This window comes from Hyperolius riggenbachi, chromosome 8 (genome assembly GCF_040937935.1).
Source record: "Hyperolius riggenbachi isolate aHypRig1 chromosome 8, aHypRig1.pri, whole genome shotgun sequence".
Lineage (NCBI taxonomy): Eukaryota > Metazoa > Chordata > Amphibia > Anura > Hyperoliidae > Hyperolius > Hyperolius riggenbachi.
The window spans coordinates 296,694,966-296,714,993 of NC_090653.1; the positions used below are offsets into that span (position 1 = coordinate 296,694,966).

Sequence of the window (20,028 nt, forward strand, 5' to 3'; positions counted from 1 at the left end):
GCAGCACATTACAGAGTACATAGTCATGTCACTGACTGTCCTCAGAGGAGCTCACACTCTAATCCTACCATAGTCATGGTCTAATGTCCTACCATATTATTATTATGTATTTATATAGCAGTGACATCTTCTGCAGCACATTACAGAGTACATAGTCATGTCACTGACTGTCCTCAGAGGAGCTCACAATCTAATCCTACCATAGTCATAGTCTAATGCCCTACCATATTATTATTATGTATTTATATAGCACTGACATCTTCTGCAGCACATTACAGAGTACATAGTCATGTCACTGACTGTCCTCAGAGGAGCTCACACTCTAATCCTACCATAGTCATGGTCTAATGTCCTACCATATTATTATTATGTATTTATATAGCAGTGACATCTTCTGCAGCACATTACAGAGTACATAGTCATGTCACTGACTGTCCTCAGAGGAGCTCACACTCTAATCCTGCCATAGTCATAGTCTAATGTCCTACCATATTATTATTATGTATTTATATAGCAGTGACCTCTTCTGCAGCACATTACAGAGTACATAGTCATGTCACTGACTGTCCTCAGAGGAGCTCACAGTCTAATCCTACCATAGTCATAGTGTAATGTCCTACCATATTATTATTATGTATTTATATAGCACTGACATCTCCTGCAGCACATTACAGAGTCATGTCGCTGACTGTCCTCAGAGGAGCTCACACTCTAATTCTACCATAGTCATAGTCTAATGTCCTACCATATTATTATTATGTATTTATATAGCACTGACATCTCCTGCAGCACATTACAGAGTACATAGTCATGTCACTGACTGTCCTCAGAGGAGCTCACAGTCTAATCCTACCATAGTCATAGTGTAATGTCCTACCATATTATTATTATGTATTTATATAGCACTGACATCTCCTGCAGCACATTACAGAGTACAGAGTCATGTCACTGACTGTCCTCAGAGGAGCTCACAGTCTAATCCTACCATAGTCATAGTGTAATGTCCTACCATATTATTATTATGTATTTATATAGCACTGACATCTCCTGCAGCACATTACAGAGTACAGAGTCATGTCACTGACTGTCCTCAGAGGAGCTCACAGTCTAATCCAGGCCTGGACAAACTTGACCCTTCAGCTGGTAAGGAACGACAAGTCCCACAATGCATTTGCCTTTATGAGTCATGACTGTGGCTGTCAGACTCCTGCAATGCATTGTGGGCTGAAGGGCCAAGTTTGCCCAGTCCTGGTGTAATCCCTCATTCATACATGATAATAATGCCTGCTACACACCATGCAATTTGCCATCAGATAGACGGGTTGAATTGATCATTTCCTGCAGGTCCGATCTGACTTCTGATCGCTTTTTTCTGATTGATTTTCCGATCACTTCTAAATAAAATCAATCAGAAAAAATGATCGGAAATCAGATTGGACCTGTCTATCTGATGGAAAATTGCATGGTGTGTAGCTGACGTAAGACACCACTATCCCTGCAGCTAAATAAAAGCAGAGGTTTTGTTTGGTAAGTGATGCATTATTTCAAGTAGCAGTCACATAGCTACGCAGAGGCCATTCTGTGTGTCCTAATTATGGCCCTGTAACATGCATAATGCAGCATGCAAGCAGCCTGACTCTGGCTCTGTAACATGCATAATGCAGCATGCAAGCATAGACTCTGGCTCTGAAACATGCATAATGCAGCATGCAAGCAGCCTGACTCTGGCTCTGTAACATGTATAATGCAGCATGCAAGCATAGACTCTGGCCCTGTAACATGCATATTGCAGCATGGAAGCATACAGACTCTGGCTCTGTAACATGCATAATGCAGCATGCAAGCAGCCTGACTCTGGCTCTGTAACATGCATAATGCAGCATGCAAGCAGCCTGACTCTGGCTCTGTAACATGCATAATGCAGCATGCAAGCAGCCTGACTCTGGCTCTGTAACATGCATAATGCAGCATGCAAGCAGCCTGACTCTGGCTCTGTAACATGCATAATGCAGCATGCAAGCAGCCTGACTCTGGCTCTGTAACATGCATAATGCAGCATGCAAGCAGCCTGACTCTGGCTCTGTAACATGCATAATGCAGCATGCAAGCAGCCTGACTCTGGCTCTGTAACATGCATAATGCAGCATGCAAGCAGCCTGACTCTGGCTCTGTAACATGCATAATGCAGCATGCAAGCAGCCTGACTCTGGCCCTGTAACATGCATAATGCAGCATGCAAGCAGCCTGACTCTGGCTCTGTAACATGCATAATGCAGCATGCAAGCAGCCTGACTCTGGCTCTGTAACATGCATAATGCAGCATGCAAGCAGCCTGACTCTGGCTCTGTAACATGCATAATGCAGCATGCAAGCAGCCTGACTCTGGCTCTGTAACATGCATAATGCAGCATGCAAGCAGCCTGACTCTGGCTCTGTAACATGCATAATGCAGCATGCAAGCAGCCTGACTCTGGCTCTGTAACATGCATAATGCAGCATGCAAGCATAGACTCTGGCCCTGTAACATGCATAATGCAGCATGCAAGCAGCCTGACTCTGGCTCTGTAACATGCATAATGCAGCATGCAAGCAGCCTGACTCTGGCTCTGTAACATGCATAATGCAGCATGCAAGCAGCCTGACTCTGGCTCTGTAACATGCATAATGCAGCATGCAAGCATAGACTCTGGCCCTGTAACATGCATAATGCAGCATGCAAGCATAGACTCTGGCCCTGTAACATGCATAATGCAGAATGCAAGCATAGACTCTGGCCCTAGTAACATGCATAATGCAGCGTACAAGCATACAGACTCTGGCCCTGTAACATGCATAATGCAGCGTACAAGTATACAGACTCTGGCCCTGTAACATGCATAATGCAGCATGCAAGCATACAGACTCTGGCCCTGTAACATGCATAATGCAGCATGCAAGCATAGACTCTGGCCCTGTAACATGCATATTGCAGCATGCAAGCATACAGACTCTGGCCCTGTAACATGCATAATGCAGCATGCAAGCATACAGACTCTGGCCCTGTAACATGCATAATGCAGCATGCAAGCATACAGACTCTGGCCCTGTAACATGCATATTGCAGCATGCAAGCATACAGACTCTGACCCTGTAACATGCATAATGCAGCATGCAAGCATACAAACTCTAGCTCTGTAACATGCATAATGCAGCGTACAAGCATACAGACTCTGGCCCTGTAACATGCATAATGCAGCGTGCAAGCATACAAACTCTGGCCCTGTAACATGCATAATGCAGCATGCAAGCAGCCTGACTCTGGCTCTGTAACATGCATAATGCAGCGTACAAGCATACAGACTCTGGCCCTGTAACATGCATAATGCAGCATGCAAGCATACAGACTCTGGCCCTGTAACATGCATATTGCAGCATGCAAGCATACAGACTCTGACCCTGTAACATGCATAATGCAGCATGCAAGCATACAAACTCTAGCTCTGTAACATGCATAATGCAGCGTACAAGCATACAGACTCTGGCCCTGTAACATGCATAATGCAGCGTACAAGCATACAGACTCTGGCCCTGTAACATGCATAATGCAGCGTGCAAGCATACAAACTCTGGCCCTGTAACATGCATAATGCAGCATGCAAGCAGCCTGACTCTGGCTCTGTAACATGCATAATGCAGCGTACAAGCATACAGACTCTGGCCCTGTAACATGCATAATGCAGCATGCACGCATACAGACTCTGGCCCTGTAACATGCATAATGCAGCATGCAAGCATACAGACTCTGGCCCTGTAACATGCATAATGCAGCATGCAAGCAGCCTGACTCTGGCTCTGTAACATGCATAATGCAGCATGCAAGCATAGACTCTGGCCCTGTAACATGCATATTGCAGCATGGAAGCATACAGACTCTGGCCCTGTAACATGCATATTGCAGCATGGAAGCATACAGACTCTGGCCCTGTAACATGCGTATTGCAGCATGCAAGCAGCCTGACTCTGGCCCTGTAACATGCATATTGCAGCATGCAAGCAGCCTGACTCTGGCCCTGTAACATGCATATTGCAGCATGCAAGCATACAGACTCTGGCCCTGTAACATGCATAATGCAGCGTACAAGCATACAGACTCTGGCCCTGTAACATGCGTATTGCAGCATGCAAACATACAGACTCTGGCCCTTTAACATGCATATTGCAGCATGCAAGCATACAGACTCTGGCCCTGTAACATGCGTATTGCAGCATGCAAACATACAGACTCTGGCCCTGTAACATGCATATTGCAGCATGCAAGCATACAGACTCTGGCCCTGTAACATGCATAATGCAGCATGCAAGCATACTGACTTTGGACCCCATAACATGCATATTGCAGCATGCAAGGATATAGACTCTGGCCCCGTAACATGCATAATACAGCGTGCAGGCATACCAACTTTGGCCCTGTAACATGCATAACACAGCATACAAGCAGCCTGATTCTGGCCCTGTAGCATGCATAAGACCGCGTACAAGCATACAAACTCTGGCTCAGTAACATGTATAATGCAGTGTGCAAGCATACTGACTCTGGCCCCGTAACAAGCATAATGCAGTGTGCAAGCATACAGTGCATCAATCTGTCAGACTAGGAGGGCAAACCTCTCACCCCCCCTGCTTCCTTGTGCTCTAGCTTGGCAACCCCACCTATTAGACACCCACAAAACTCATGGGAGCAGGCCTCGAGGGATCGGGGGAGCAGGACTCGGGGGAGCAGGACACAGGGTAGCAGGACGCAGGGTAGCAGGACGCAGGGTAGCAGGACGCAGGGTAGCAAGGACGCAGGGTAGCAAGGACGCAGGGTAGCAGGACGCAGGGTAGCAGGACGCAGGGTAGCAGGACGCAGGGTAGCAGGACGCAGGGTAGCAGGACGCAGGATGGTAGCAGGACACAGGGTAGCAGGACGCAGGATGGTAGCAGGACGCAGGGTAGCAGGACGCAGGGTAGCAGGACGCAGGGTAGCAGGACGCAGGGTAGCAGGACCCAGGCAGGACGCAGGGTAGCAGGACGCAGGGTAGCAGGACGCAGAGTAGCAGGACGCAGGGTAGCAGGACGCAGGGTAGCAGGACGCAGGGTAGCAGGACTCTGGGGAGCAGGACTCTGGGGAGCAGGACGCTGGGGAGCAGGACGCTGGGGAGCAGGACTCCGGGGAGCAGCAGGACTCTGGGGAGCAGGACGCTGGGGAGCAGGACGCTGGGGAGCAGGACGCTGGGGAGCAGGACGCTGGGGAGCAGGACTCCGGGGAGCAGGACTCTGAGGAGCAGGACGCTGGGGAGCAGGACGCTGGGGAGCAGGACGCTGGGGAGCAGGACTCTGGGGAGCAGGACGCTGGGGAGCAGGACTCCGGGGAGCAGGACTCCGGGGAGCAGGACTCTGAGGAGCAGCAGGACTCTGGGGAGCAGGACGCTGGGGAGCAGGACGCTGGGGAGCAGGACGCTGGGGAGCAGGACTCTGGGGAGCAGGACGCTGGGGAGCAGGACGCTGGGGAGCAGGACTCTGAGGACCAGGGCTCAGGAAAGCAGAACTCTGGAGAGCAGGACGCTGGGGAGCAGGACGCTGGGGAGCAGGACTCTGGGGAGCAGGTCTCTGGGGAGCAGGACTCTGAGGACCAGGGCTCAGGAAGCAGGACTCTGGGGAGCAGGACTCTGGGGAGCAGGACGCTGGGGAGCAGGACGCTGGGGAGCAGGACTCCGGGGAGCAGGACTCTGAGGAGCAGCAGGACTCTGGGGAGCAGGACGCTGGGGAGCAGGACTCTGGGGAGCAGGACTCTGGGGAGCAGGACTCTGGGGAGCAGGACTCTCTGGGGAGCAGGACTCTGGGGAGCAGGACTCTGGGGAGCAGGACTCTCTGGGGAGCACGACTCTGGGGAGCAGGACTCTCTTGGGAGCAGGACTCTCTGGGGAGCAGGACTCTGGGGAGCAGGACTCTGGGGAGCAGGACTCTGGGGAGCAGGACTCTGAGGAGCAGGACTCAGGAAAGCAGGACTCTGAGGAGCAGGACTCAGATTTGTGGCGTTGGTAATCAGAGCGCACCCTTCAGCAGGGACCGCTCGGATTGGTAAATCACGCCCACAGTGGTGAAGCCATAAAGCAGCTTGCAGGGGTGAGGTGGGCAATGCTGGTGGCAGCTCTGTATTGTGGTGTATATGGTTGATCTCCTGACTCTGACCGCTGCAGCTCTGCAGAGAGAACAGAGGCTCTGATTCCTCAGCCTCCACACAAGACAGTTAGCGTCTCCATGACAACAGTGGATTTATTCTTGGCAGTGGGAAGAAAACCCGACATAACACCAAACAGGATCTGCTATTATTAGAAACATTGTTCTCAGCCAAGCTGTCCCACTGATCTATTGGCTGTGTCTGGTCCCACCTGAAGCAACAGGGTTCCAGTGTGCGGCTAGCAGAGTGCCACCCGGAACAAGCATGCAGCCAACAGGGTCCCACCTGGAACAAGCATGCAAACAAAAGGGTCCCAGCATGCGGGTAGCAGGGTCCCACCGGGAACAAGCACACAGATGTCAGTGCTATATAAATACATATTAATAATAAAATTGATAATAATAATATGGTAGGACATTACACTATGACTATGGTAGGATTAGATTGTGAGCTCCTCTGAGGACAGTCAGTGACATGACTATGTACTCTGTAATGTGCTGCAGGAGATGTCAGTGCTATATAAATACATAATAATAATATGGTAGGACATTAGACTATGACTATGGTAGGATTAGAGTGTGAGACTCCTCTGAGGACAGTCAGTGACATGACTACGTACTCTGTAATGTGCTGCAGAAGATGCCAGTGCTATATAAATACATAATAATAATATGGTAGGACATTAGACTATGACTATGGTAGGATTAGAGTGTGAGCTCCTCTGAGGACAGTCAGTGACATGACTATGTACTCTGTAATGTGCTGCAGAAGATGTCAGTGCTATATAAATACATAATAATAATATGGCAGGACATTAGACTATGACTATGGTAGGATTAGAGTGTGAGCTCCTCTGAGGACAGTCAGTGACATGACTATGTACTCTGTAATGTGCTGCAGAAGATGCCAGTGCTATATAAATACATAATAATAATATGGTAGGACATTAGACTATGACTATGGTAGGATTAGAGTGTGAGCTCCTCTGAGGACTGTGAGTGACATGACTATGTACTCTGTAAAGTGCTGCAGAAGATGTCAGTGCTATATAAATACATAATAATAATGATAATAATATGGTAGGACATTAGACTATGACTATGGTAGGATTAGAGTGTGAGCTCCTCTGAGGACTGTCAGTGACATGACTATGTACTCTGTACAGTGCTGCAGGAGATGTCAGTGCTATATAAATACATAATAATAATATGGTAGGACATTAGACTATAACAATGGTAGGATTAGATTGCGAGGTTGTAGAGCGATAGATGTGCAGGTGTGTGGGATGATTGGGGAGTTCCCCAGCAGATGTTGGGTAGAGGGTCGTGCACAGAATGATCAGTCAGCGTTTGATGGAAGCTTTTGGGGTTGTACATGGGAATGATCTCTTTGTGAATGGGGGATGATCTGCGGCCTGCATGACCTGAGACACACACAAACCTTTTGTCTTGTGTAATCTGTAGTAAGACAATCAGGGAGGATTAGCGCGGAACGCTCGCCCCCCCCCCCCGCCTGTGTCGGACATTGTAATGTTATGTCTTGTGTTTTGGAGGTCACGGTATTTCTTGTATTCCTGATGCTGTATTTCAGTTTCATGGTGATAAGTGATGTTTCAGGCTAATTTCGCACTTATGGCTTGATTCACTAAGACAAATAGCATGCCTTATCAGAGTAGCATAGCAAACTTATGCCTGCTAATTGGCAATGACGAGAGCTCCACCTGTCCTGCCCTGAGCCCCTGTGGGTTTGTAGCGCTCGCTATGTTACTCTGATAGGGCGTGTTAACTTTGATAAGGCATGCTATTTGTTTTAGTGAATGCAGCCCTTAGATCGTTGCATTGTGTTGCGGTGTATTCACCCGTCGCAGTGGCCATTAGTCTGCCTTGATGAGGAAGACTTTGCAGTGCGTTGCGGAGCATAACGAGTGGTACAGTCTGGGAAGCATTTGCATTGGAGTCTACAGTATGTCACCGCAACACGTGCTGATCGGGGGCAAAACAGTTACAGACAGAGGTGCTTTGCCTAGTCCTAGACCTGCATTGCTGTATACTCCATCCCTATTGCCTGATGAAGCAAGGGCATTCCTGCGAAACGTGTTGTACCAATTCTTGGAGTGTATAAATAAATGACTTTGTTGATACAACATCATTACTAGTTTGCGTCTACTTCGAAGAGGTAAGTCCACCTCCGCCTCCTATTTTTGAACATTTTGCCTGTTTACCTTTACACACACTCCTGTCCAGCAGGGTTCACACTGCTGTGTGGGGGCGGAGCTAAGTAATGTAATATACGCGGGGTAATGGCGCGGTGCAATTATCCTGCCCCGGGCTCCCTGCTGCAGGACAATCGCACCAAGTGTGAAATTAGCCTAAAGGATAGTGACATATGTAGTGCTGCAGTGGCTGCATGTGTCTACTGTGTGTGGCTGCAGAGCTGACAATTGTGCAGGTTCTGCTATAGCCTGTCCTGTGTGTGGTTGTAGAGCTGACAATCGTGCAGGTTCTGGTGTAGCCGGTCCTGTGTGTGGTTGTAGAGCTGACAATCGTGCAGGTTCTGGTGTTGCTGGTCCTGTGTGTGGCTGCAGAACTGACAATCGTGCAGGTTCTGGTATAGCCGGTCCTGTGTGGGGCTGCAGAGCTGACAATCGTGCAGGTTCTGGTATAGTCGGTCCTGTGTGTGGCTGCAGAGCTGACAATCGTGCAGGTTCTGTTATAGCCGGTCCTGTGTGTGGCTGCAGAACTGACAATCGCACAGGTTCTGGTGTTGCTCGTCCTGTGTGTGGCTGCAAAACTGACAATCGTGCAGGTTCTGGTGTAGCCGGTCCTATGTGTAGCTGCAGAGCTGGCAGTCGTGCAGATTCTGGTGTAGCCGGTCCTGTGTGTGGCTGCAGGGGTGACAATTGTGCAGGTTCTGGTGTAGCCGGTCCTGTGTGTGGCTGCAGAGCTGACAATCGTGCAGGTTCTGGTGTAGCCGGTCCTGTGTGTGGCTGCAGAGCTAACAATGTGCAGGTTCCGGTGTAGCCGGTCCTGTGTGTGGCTGCAGAGCGGACAATCGTGCAGGTTCTGGTATAGCCGGTCCTGTGGCTCGCTGCAGAGCTGACAATCGTGCAGGTTCTGGTTCAGCCGGTCCTGTGTGTGGCTGCAGATCTGACAATCGTGCAGGTTCTGGTATAGCCGGTTCTGTGTGTGGCTGCAGAGCTGACAATCGTGCAGGTTCTGCTATAGCCTGTCCTGTGTGTGGCTGCAGAGCTGACAATCGTGCAGGTTCTGGTGTAGCCGGTCCTGTGTGTGGCTGCAGAGCTGACAATCATGCAGGTTCTGGTGTAGCCGGTCCTGTGTGTGGCTGCAGAGCTGACAATCATGCAGGTTCTGGTGTAGCCGGTCCTGTGTGTTGCTGTCAGAGCTGACAATCGTGCAGGTTCTGGTGTAGCCGGTCCTGTGTGTGGCTGCAGAGCTGACAATCGTGCAGGTTCTGGTGTAGCCGGTCCTGTGTGTGGCTGCAGAGCTGACAATCATGCAGGTTCTGGTATAGCCAGTCCTGTGTGTGGCTGCAGAGCTGACAATCATGCAGGTTCTGGTATAGCCGGTCCTGTGTGTGGCTGCAGAGCTGACAATCATGCAGGTTGTGGTATAGCTGGTCCTGTGTGTGGCTGCAGAGCTGACAATTGTGCAGGCTCTGGTATACCCGGTCCTGTGTGTGGCTGCAGAGCTGACAATCATGCAGGTTCTGGTATAGCTGGTTCTGTGTGTGGCTGCAGAGCGGACAATCGTGCAGGTTCTGGTATAGCCAGTCCTGTGTGTGGCTGCAGAGCTGACAATCGTGCAGGTTCTGGTATAGCTGGTCCTGTGTGTGGCTGCAGAGCTGACAATTGTGCAGGCTCTGGTATACCCGGTCCTGTGTGTGGCTGCAGAGCTGACAATTGTGCAGGTTCTGGTATAGCTGGTTCTGTGTGTGGCTGCAGAGCGGACAATCGTGCAGGTTCTGGTATAGCCAGTCCTGTGTGTGGCTGCAGAGCTGACAATCGTGCAGGTTCTGGTATAGCTGGTCCTGTGTGTGGCTGCAGAGCTGACAATCGTGCAGGTTCTGGTGTAGTCGGTCCTGGGTGTGGCTGCAGAGCTGACAATCGTGCAGGTTCTGGTGTATCCGGTCCTGTGTGTGGCTGCAGAGCTGACAATCGTGCAGCTTCTGGTGTTGCCGGTCCTGTGTGTGGCTGCAGAGCTGACAATCATGCAGGTTCTGGTATAGCCAGTCCTGGGTGTGGCTGGAGAGCTGACAATCGTGCAGGTTCTGGTGTTGCTGGTCCTGTGTGTGGCTGCAGAGCTGACAATCATGCAGGTTCTGGTGTTGCCGGTCCTGTGTGTGGCTGCAGAGCTGACAATCATGCAGGTTCTGGTATAGCCGGTCCTGTGTGTGGCTGCAGAGCTGACAATCGCACAGGTTCTGGTATAGCCGGTCCTGGGTGTGGTTGTAGAGCTGACAATCGTGCAGGTTCTGGTATAGCCGGTCCTGTGTGTGGCTGCAGAGCTGACAATCGTGCAGGTTGTGGTATAGTTGGTCCTGTGTGGGGCTGCAGAGCTGACAATCGTGCAGGTTGTGGTATAGCTGGTCCTGTGTGGGGCTGCAGAGCTGACAATCGTGCAGGTTCTGGTATAGCTGGTCCTTTTTGTGGATGCAGAGCTGACAATCGTGCAGGCTCTGGTGTAGCCGGTCCTGGGTGTGGATGCAGAGCTGACAATTGTGCAGGTTCTGGTATAGCCGGTCCTGTGTGTGGCTGCAGAGCTGACAATCGTGCAGGTTCTGGTATAGCCGGTCCTGTGTGGGGCTGCAGAGCTGACAATCGTGCAGGTTCTGGTATAGTCGGTCCTGTGTGTGGCTGCAGAGCTGACAATCGTGCATTTTCTGGTATAGCCAGTCCTGGGTGTGGCTGCAGAGCTGACAATCGTGCAGGTTCTGGTGTTGCTGGTCCTGTGTGTGGCTGCAGAGCTGACAGTCGTGCAGGTTCTGGTGTAGCCGGTCCTGTGTGTGGCTGTAGAGCTGACAATCGTGCAGGTTGTGGTATAGCCGGTCCTGTGTTTGGCTGCAGAGCTGACAATCGTTCAGGTTCTGGCTCAGCCGGTCCTGTTTGTGGCTGCAGAGCTGACAATTATGCAGGTTCTGGTGTAGCCAGTCCTGTGTGTGGCTGCAGAGCTGACAATCGTGCAGGTTCTGGTCTAGCCGGTCCTCTTTTATGCTACAGAGCTAATAATAAATCAGGTTCTGGCTCAGCCGGTCCTGTTGGCGTCTGGGTTTTCTGATTTGGTCCGGCAGCGGTGATTCTGGGCAGAGCTGTGTAATAAACCGTTTATGTGCAGCGGTAGAAGCCAGTATATCAGGGCTGTAGCTGTGCTGAATGCCGGCCGCAGTGGTGCAGTAGATTATTAGTCGCCTTTATGTGCGTCTGATTGTTTTATTGTTGTGTCTGCAATCAGCTCGTCCTCTGCTGACTCAGAACTGGGAATACGCTGATATTCTGCGATGACACGGGAGGCATAGAAGAGACCAGAAAAGGATTAAAGTGAACTTCCAGATTGAGGCCTCAATCACACTACAAAACTAAAATGTTTTTGTGCGCTTTTCCCCCCTCCCGGTGCTCCACTGCGCGCTGCGTTTCTGGTAAAAGCGCTTTTACAGAATGGTTTTGTAATTCACTCCCTGATGCTAATCAGGAAGTGAAATACAATGTATTTACTCTTAACAGCCCGAACGCAATTACTGCACAAAGCGATTTTGTGAGCGTTTGTGATTTTTCCTATACCTTCCATTGAGGCAAAATTGCCCCAAAAATGGTCCAAGCAACACTTTGCTGCCCGCACAGGGCACGAACTGCGCTGGTATGAACCTTCTCACAGAGATTCATTGCACAAGCGTTTTGTGGGCGATTGTAAAAATCGCCTGCGCTTGAAAAAAGGCCGAAAACACCCCTAGTGTGACCGAGCCCTCAAAATCATCCCAGCAGCACTGAAAAGGCTTAGTGTTTTCTGAAAAGTTTCACAGCATCAGAACTTTGTTTTTCTTACCCAAGCCTCATTTTTAGCTGCACAGAAGAAAACTGCCCGGGCATTTTTCCCCTGATGCTGTGCAAAGCATGATGGGATTTCTGATGTTGTTGTTCTCCTGCTGTTTTGATGCACTTTTTTTTTAATATTGAATATGAGATTTGAAGCCTAGCGTGTGCAGCTGGGAGGGGTGATCAGGACACAGGACAGTTGGAACTGTGTCTCATGCTCCCCGTCACCTAATTTCAACCAAAAAGATGGCTGCCCCCATAAAAAAGATGGCTGCCCCCATGAAATCACAAACACCCACCCTGTTTTAGAGCAGTAAGATTAGCCATACTATGTCAGGGTAAAAAAAACACATATATAAGTAGATAGATAAATTGATCTACTTTCATAACACATGTATTGTACTGTCCATGTTTTGATTTCAGCGATTTCAGCAAATTTTATATAGTAAAGTAAGAGCATTCTGTTCCTGGTGGGAACCATGTCTTTTGCCCACAGTTTGAGGCTAAATATTGATGTCATTTCTCCCCTTTACTTTTTTTTCTCTTCTCTTCCAATCGCTGAGTCACCTCAGCCTTGCTTGTAAACACAAGTGAGCAGGGGGATCAGATTTCAGCTAGGCAGGGAAGTAAATGGAAGAGGAGGCATAGATTATAGATAAAAAGAACTCCCAGCATGCAACAGTGTGGCACTGACTATTAAAGGGGCAGTGCTCCTAAGGTATGTGATAGCTCCAAACCATAACAGCAGAAACAGTTTTGAAAGTTTTGAATGCAGGATTAGCATCTTTATCACTTAATACACTCAGACCTGTTGCTGTTGAAATTAGATTTTTATGGTGACAATCCTGCTATAAAAGAACAGGCAAATAAGAGACTTTATTACCTGTTAACATAACTAATGTAACTTAGTGACAGTATGTTTGTTTAGGCTGAAGTTCCTCTTTAAGGTGGAATGGGGCTCCAGGCAAGATAGCAGTTTTTGCCCCTCGCTGATGGTCACCCGGCTTTTTTTTAGTTAGATTTGGTGGGAGCTAGCATCCACCAGGCCCCTAGACTCTCTCCAGGCCCTAGGCAACCTCCTAGGTTTGCCTTGTGTATGATCCGGCTCTGGAGGAGATGCAGCAATACCGGAGTACGTGTATCACAGCAGCTCCTTAGACAGGGATTTATCAGTTAGATAACAGTCCCCTCCTGGGAAAGGCAGGGTCCTCCTTTATATTTAAGCTCCACCCCTCTGCTGGCCACACCCTTACTTTCCACTGACACCACCTATTGACAAAAAGGGGTAGTTTGGCCACCCCCATCAGATACCTTGATTGGAAGGTTTGTGAGAGGCCCCTCCCAAACTAAAAATAAAAAACAGCATGGCTCAGCTGCACCTGCATAGAAGAACTACATGAAGCAGCAGCATCAGGGTACCGCTACTGGTCTAAATAGAGTTATCTCCCTGCACTCTGAAAAGCCAGAGAGCAATGGTGGTCTCCATGTTCCTCAGATATCAGGTTCATTCTTTAGTTAGAGGGCCCCTTTAGGAGGTGTGGATTGAGGTCCCTAACTGAAGGCAAGGTTCCTTACTGCCTTAAAAGGTCCACAATTATTCCAGTTCCTAAGAAGCCGGGAAGCACAGAGCAGCGTCAGACCAATAGCCTTCACGTCAACCACCATGAAGATCATTGAATGACTGGTCCTTGCCCAGCTGAAGTGCTCCACCAATGCCCTCCTTGACCTGCACCAATTCGCATATAGGGCAAATAGGGCTGATGAGGACGCCATCAAGATAAGTCTGGCGTACATTACGGAACACTAGTGACAGACAGAAGTCCTATGCCCGGATCCTGTTCCTGGACTTTTGTCTTTAACACCATCTGCCCAGACATCCCGCTCAACAACCTTGGGCTTCTCTGAGTTGACCCCACTCTGTGTGCGTGGGTTAAGGACTTTCTCACCAACAGAAGGTGATGGGTTCAGCTTGGCAACCACTCCTCCAGCGTGAGGACCACCAACATAGGTGCTCTGCAAGGGTGTGTATAGTCCTCGCTCCTGTTCTCCCTGTACACCAACAACTGTACCACATCCGCTGTCTCTGTTGGGGTCATTACGTTTGCAGAAGACCCACCAATCATTGGCCTCATTGCCAGCAACAGAGAACGAGCTTACCGTAGCGAGATCCAGAGAACCTGCAACTGGTGCAAAGACAACAAGCTCATCCTCAACGCGGCAAATACTGATAAACTGATTGTGGACTTCAGGATACATCCTACCACACTCTACCCAGTCCTCATCGGGGAGACCAAAGTCTCCAGAGTACCTCAGCTCAACCATGATTAATGACCTAAGATGGGGGCAGAACACCACTAAAATCCAGAAGGGGGCACAGCTGAGGTGGTTATTCCTGCGCCAACTGAAATAAATGGAATGCCAAGTGAGCTGCTTTTACACCGCTACCATCGGATCCATCCTCTGCTGCTCTGCTATCGTCTGGTACGCAGGTGCAACCGCCAGCAATAAGTACAAACTCCAGGCCCGCATTTACCTCACAAGGTGCTTGATTAACTCAGACAAATGGCATGCCTTATCAGAGTTAACGTGCCTTATCAGAGTTAACACACCTCATCAGAGTAGCATAGTGAGCGCTACAAACTTATGCCTGCTGATTGGCAATGACGAGAGCTCCACTCGTCCTGCCCTGAGCCCCTGCGGGTCCAATCACTTTAGAGGACATTGGCCTCGATTCACTAAGATCATGCTGGAGATAATAAGGCAAGAGTAAACTTACCTTCACACAGTGAGAGAGTTATCTTATCTCTTCATTCCTTAATGTACCTCCTCTGTAGTTAATTTACCTCCTCTGTAGTTATTTTCACACGCAGTTAATTAACAGCCTGTCTTTAACTGTGGAGTTATTTTAAGGATTGGAGAGTTAACTTAAAGACAGAAGAGTTAACTTTAGGTTTGCCTGAGGTAAGATGTTTCCTGAATACTACATGCCTTATCACCATGGTAACAACTCGAAACATTATTAAAGACAGGAGATAAGCTTAGTGAATTGAGGCCATAATCCCCCCCACTTTGATTGGCCCAATAGGCTGCCTGTCACTTGACAGGAAACTTGACAGGCAGTCTATTGGGCCAATCAAAGTGCGAGGATAATGTCCTGTAAAGTGATTGGACCCGCATGGGGCTCAGGGCAGGACGAGTGGAGCTCTAGTCATTGCCAATTAGCAGGCATAAGTTCGTAGAGCTTGTTATGCTACTCTGATAAGATGTGTTAACTCTGATAAGGCATGTTATTTGTTATAGTGAATAAACCCCAAGGAGCCTATAGGCACAAATGTCCTGGCACCCTAGACTCTGCCCTCCATGAACCCACAAACCCCACCAAATCTCACCACACCGCGAATGTGCTGGCTGCCCCAGCTGCCCTTTCCCGTCATAGACCTATCCTCAGTATTAAGTAGCCAGAGGTCAAGGACATTAGACTATGACTATGGCAGGATTAGATTGTGAGCTGCATGGTGGGTGTGTCATGTTAGTGTGTGTACAGCTCATACAGTTTGGTTAGAGTTCCCCTTTAGGAGCTGTGGATGGGGAGGGTATGTGTCATGCTGCACTGTGGGTGTGTCATGCTGCACAGTGGGTGTGTCATGCTGCATGGTGGGCGTGTCATGCTGCACTGTGGGCGTGCCATGCTGCACTGTGGGCGTGTCATGCTGCACAGTAGGCGTAATGCTGCACGGTAAGCGTGTGATGCTGCACTGTGGGCGTGTCATGCTGCACGGTGGGTGTGTCATGCTGCACGGTGGGCGTGTCATGCTGCACGGTGGGCGTGTCATGCTGCACGGTGGGCGTGTCATGCTGCACGGTGGGCGTTCCATGCTGCATGGTGGGCGTGTCATGCTGCACTGTGGGCGTGTCATGCTGCACTGTGGGCGTGTCATGCTGCACTGTGGGTGTGTCATGCTGCACTGTGGGCGTGTCATGCTGCACAGTGGGCGTGTCATGCTGCATGGTGGGCGTGTCATGTTGCATGGTGGGCGTGTTATGCTGCACGGTGGGCGTGTTATGCTGCACGGTGGGTGTGTCATGCTGCACGGTGGGCGTGCCATGCTGCACGGTGGGCGTGCCATGCTGCATGGTGGGCGTGTCATGCTGCACTGTGGGCGTGTCATGCTGCACAGTGGGCGTAATGCTGCACGGTGGGCGTGTCATGCTGCACAGTGGGTGTGTCATGCTGCACAGTGGGTGTGTCATGCTGCATGGTGGGCGTGCCATGCTGCACTGTGGGCGTGTCATGCTGCACAGTGGGTGTGTCATGCTGAATGGTGGTCGTGCCATGCTGCATGATGGGCGTGTCATGCTGCACTGTGGGCGTGTCATGCTGCACTGTGGGCGTGTCATGCTGGGACAGTGGGCGTAATGCTGCACGGTAGGTGTGTCATGCTGCACAGTGGGCGTGTCATGCTGCACGGTGGGCGTGTCATGCTGCACGGTGGGCGTGTCATGCTGCACGGTGGGTGTGTCATGCTGCACGGTGGGGGCGTGTCACGCTGTATGGTGAGTGTGACATGCTGCACGGTGGGAGTGTCATGCTGCACGGTGGGCTTGTCACGCTGCACGGTCGGCGTGCTATATAAATACATAATAATAATAATATGGTAGGACATTAGACTATGACTATGGTAGGATTAAACTGTGAGCTCCTCTGAGGGACAGTTAGTGACATGACTATGCACTCTGTAAAGTGCTGCAGAAGATGGCAGTGCTATATAAATACATAGTAATAATATGGTAGGACATTAGACTATGACTATGGTAGGATTAGATTGTGAGCTCCTCTGAGGAAAGTCAGTGACAAGACTATGTACTCTGTAATGTGCTGCAGAAGATGTCAGTGCTATATAAATACATAATAATAATATGGTAGGACATTAGACTATGACTATGGTAGGATTAGAGTGTAAGCACATCTGAGGTCAGTCAGTGACATGACTATGTACTCTGTAAAGTGCTGCAGAAGATGTCCGTGCTATATAAAAACATATTAATAATATGGTAGGACATTAGACTATGACTATGGTAGGATTAGAGTGTGGGCTCCTCTGAGGACAGTCAGTGACATGACTATGTACTCTGTAAAGTACTGCAGAAGGTGTCAGTGCTATATAAATACATAATAATAATAATATGGTAGGACATTAGACTATAACTATGGTAGGATTAGAGTGTGAGCTCCTCTGAGGACAGTCAGTGACATGACTATGTACTCTGTAAAGTGCTGCAGGAGATGTCAGTGCTATATAAGTACATAATAATAATATGGTAGGTCATCAGACTATTACTATGCTATATAAATAATTGTAATAATTAGGGTGACACTAATGTAATTCCTTTAGAGAGGGAAATATCAGGGCTTTACTAGGGACTCTGGGGAGACATAGCTGTACTCAGGAGACTGTGAGGACATGGCAATGCTGTGGCTGTATTGAGGATTCTGCAATGCTTGGGGGATATAGCACCACAGACTATGCGGTAACATTATTGATAGGGGGTTGGGGACAATTTGTAGCTACGGATCTTTAAAGGAATACTGTAGGGGGGTCGGGGGAAGATGAGTTGAAGTTACCCAGGGCTTCTAATGGTCCCCCGCAGACATCCTGTGCCCGCGTAGCCACTCCCCAATGCTCCGGCCCCGCCTCCAGTTCACCACCGTGCCTGCGTTGTCGTGTCCTCGCTCCTGCTGATGTCACCAGGAGCATACTGTGCAGGCCCAATATGGTCTATGCCTGCGCAGTACACTCCTGGTGACATCAGCGTGAGCGAGAGGACGGCAATGCAGGCGCAGTGGTTTTCAGACTTTAAAGTCTGAAATTCCAGAAGTGAACTGGAGGCGGGGCCGGAGCATCGGTGAGTGGCTGCGCGGGCACAGGATGTCTGCGGGGGACCATTAGAAGCCCCGGGTAAGTTCAACTCATTTTCCCCGACCTCCCCTACAGTAGTCCTTTAAATCAGGAGTCCTAACTATTAAAGAAGAGTAGGAGAATATAGGGAAAGAAGAGGCAGAGAGTAGAGGTAGTGAGCAAGGCAGATTAGTTGCAAGCTAGTAGGATTCTGGATTCTCTTGTATTTGCTGCTGTCAGAGTCTATCTCTGCACACGTGTGTAGAAGCTCTTCACTGCTCTGTAATCTGACCTGTTGCTCAGCTATTAGAGAAACAATTAGCGTATAACCAATTCAAAATCTTCCTTTTGTTTACCTGTGCTAAGCGTGGTATGTCCTGGTCTGGATAGCCAGTGAATTAATGAACTGATAACAGATGAATTCAGCTCTGTAACTGAAAATAAATGCATGCCATTTGAGTACCTCAGCGTAGAATTCCTTAAGTCCTTACCTGTTGTCCTGTTCAGTGCACACTGCTAGAGCCTGGAAACAGTTAAATGTATGTTACTCAGTAGGGAAGGGGACAGGCCCCAGTTACTGCGGGTCCCTTACAGGGCTACTGGTTGTGAGGCCCTGACAGCGGCTCTGAGGCTCATGGTTACTTCCGCAATGCAGGGATGCTGAGGAATGTATTCTGGCATCTATTGTTTTTCGTTTCTGTAAAATTCATACACAGGAACACTTTTATCTGCAAATCATTATTATTATTATCAACTTGCTGAACCAGTGTAGCGATTCGCACAACCACACCAGCCAAACAGGTTTTACAGTTACATAGGATCTGAATCAAAAAAACACTGTGTGGATTTATTACAAATGTCTGCCAGCAGGTGGCGGTCCCTGCAATGAATAACGCCACTGAAGCAGCATTGCTGAATCGATACTGAATGATTGGTTGTGTGATTGCATCTCGTGCAAAGGGCGGAGTCATACTGAGGACTTGGAAAGTGAGTGTTAAAGGCGAACCTAAAATGAAAAGGATGTGGATTTTTACTTTTAAAATAATACCAGTTGCCTGGCAGTCTTCCTGATCCTCTGCCTCTAATACTTTTAGCCACAGCCCCTGAACAAACATGCAGATCAGGTGCTCTGACTGAAGTCTGACTGGATTAGCTGCATGCTTGTTTCAGGTGTGTGATTCAGACACTACTGCAGCCAAAGAGATCAGCAGGACAGCCAGGCAACTGGTATTGTTTAAAAGGAAACATCCATATCCCTCTCAGTTTAGGTTCCCTTTAAGAGCCCAGAACTTATGTTACTGATGTCAACTATCCTTGCTGTGTCCTGATATGACCCAGGAAGGGGTTGTATGCTTTTCATACCGTATAACAGACAATTTGTAATAAATCCCTGCTTTTTAGCAGCTGAGGAAATAGGGTCAGTAAAGCTGCCCCACCCCCACCCCTTCCCCAGAAGCAGAACAAATACAAATTCCATCGGCTTTGGTTAGTGTTACCTTTGTGCCTGTTTGTGTTGCTTTCATATTGAAGATAACAGCAATTATTTCTTCCCAGACAATGACATCACCCAGCCTCCTATAACACATTTTGGACATTAGACCGGTATGGTTGGTTAGTGCCGTGTTTGTGTTCATTTGTCCTGCAGAAATCCGTGTTCCATCTCTTCTCGTTTTGGTGATAATAAAGGTGTCTTGTTTACATAAATCCTGGGTGAACTGTTGGCCGTCATGGAATGAGATGGAATAGTGATTTCTGTGGGACAAACAGGGCACTAACCGACCATACCGTCCGGTTTCGTCTGTAAGCTGCTTTATGGTAGCTGGGTGATGTCTTCATCAGGAGAACAATACATGGTATGATCTTCAAAAGGAGAAAGTACAAACCTT

General features: G+C 49.1%; 1 protein-coding gene across 3 annotated transcripts in view; it reads left to right on the top strand.

Annotated features, from left to right (window-relative positions):
- RALGPS1 (Ral GEF with PH domain and SH3 binding motif 1) overlaps positions 1 to 20,028 on the top strand; it is a 574,444-nt gene that overhangs the window by 14,136 nt on the left and 540,280 nt on the right. The gene's annotated exons all lie outside the window — the stretch shown is intronic.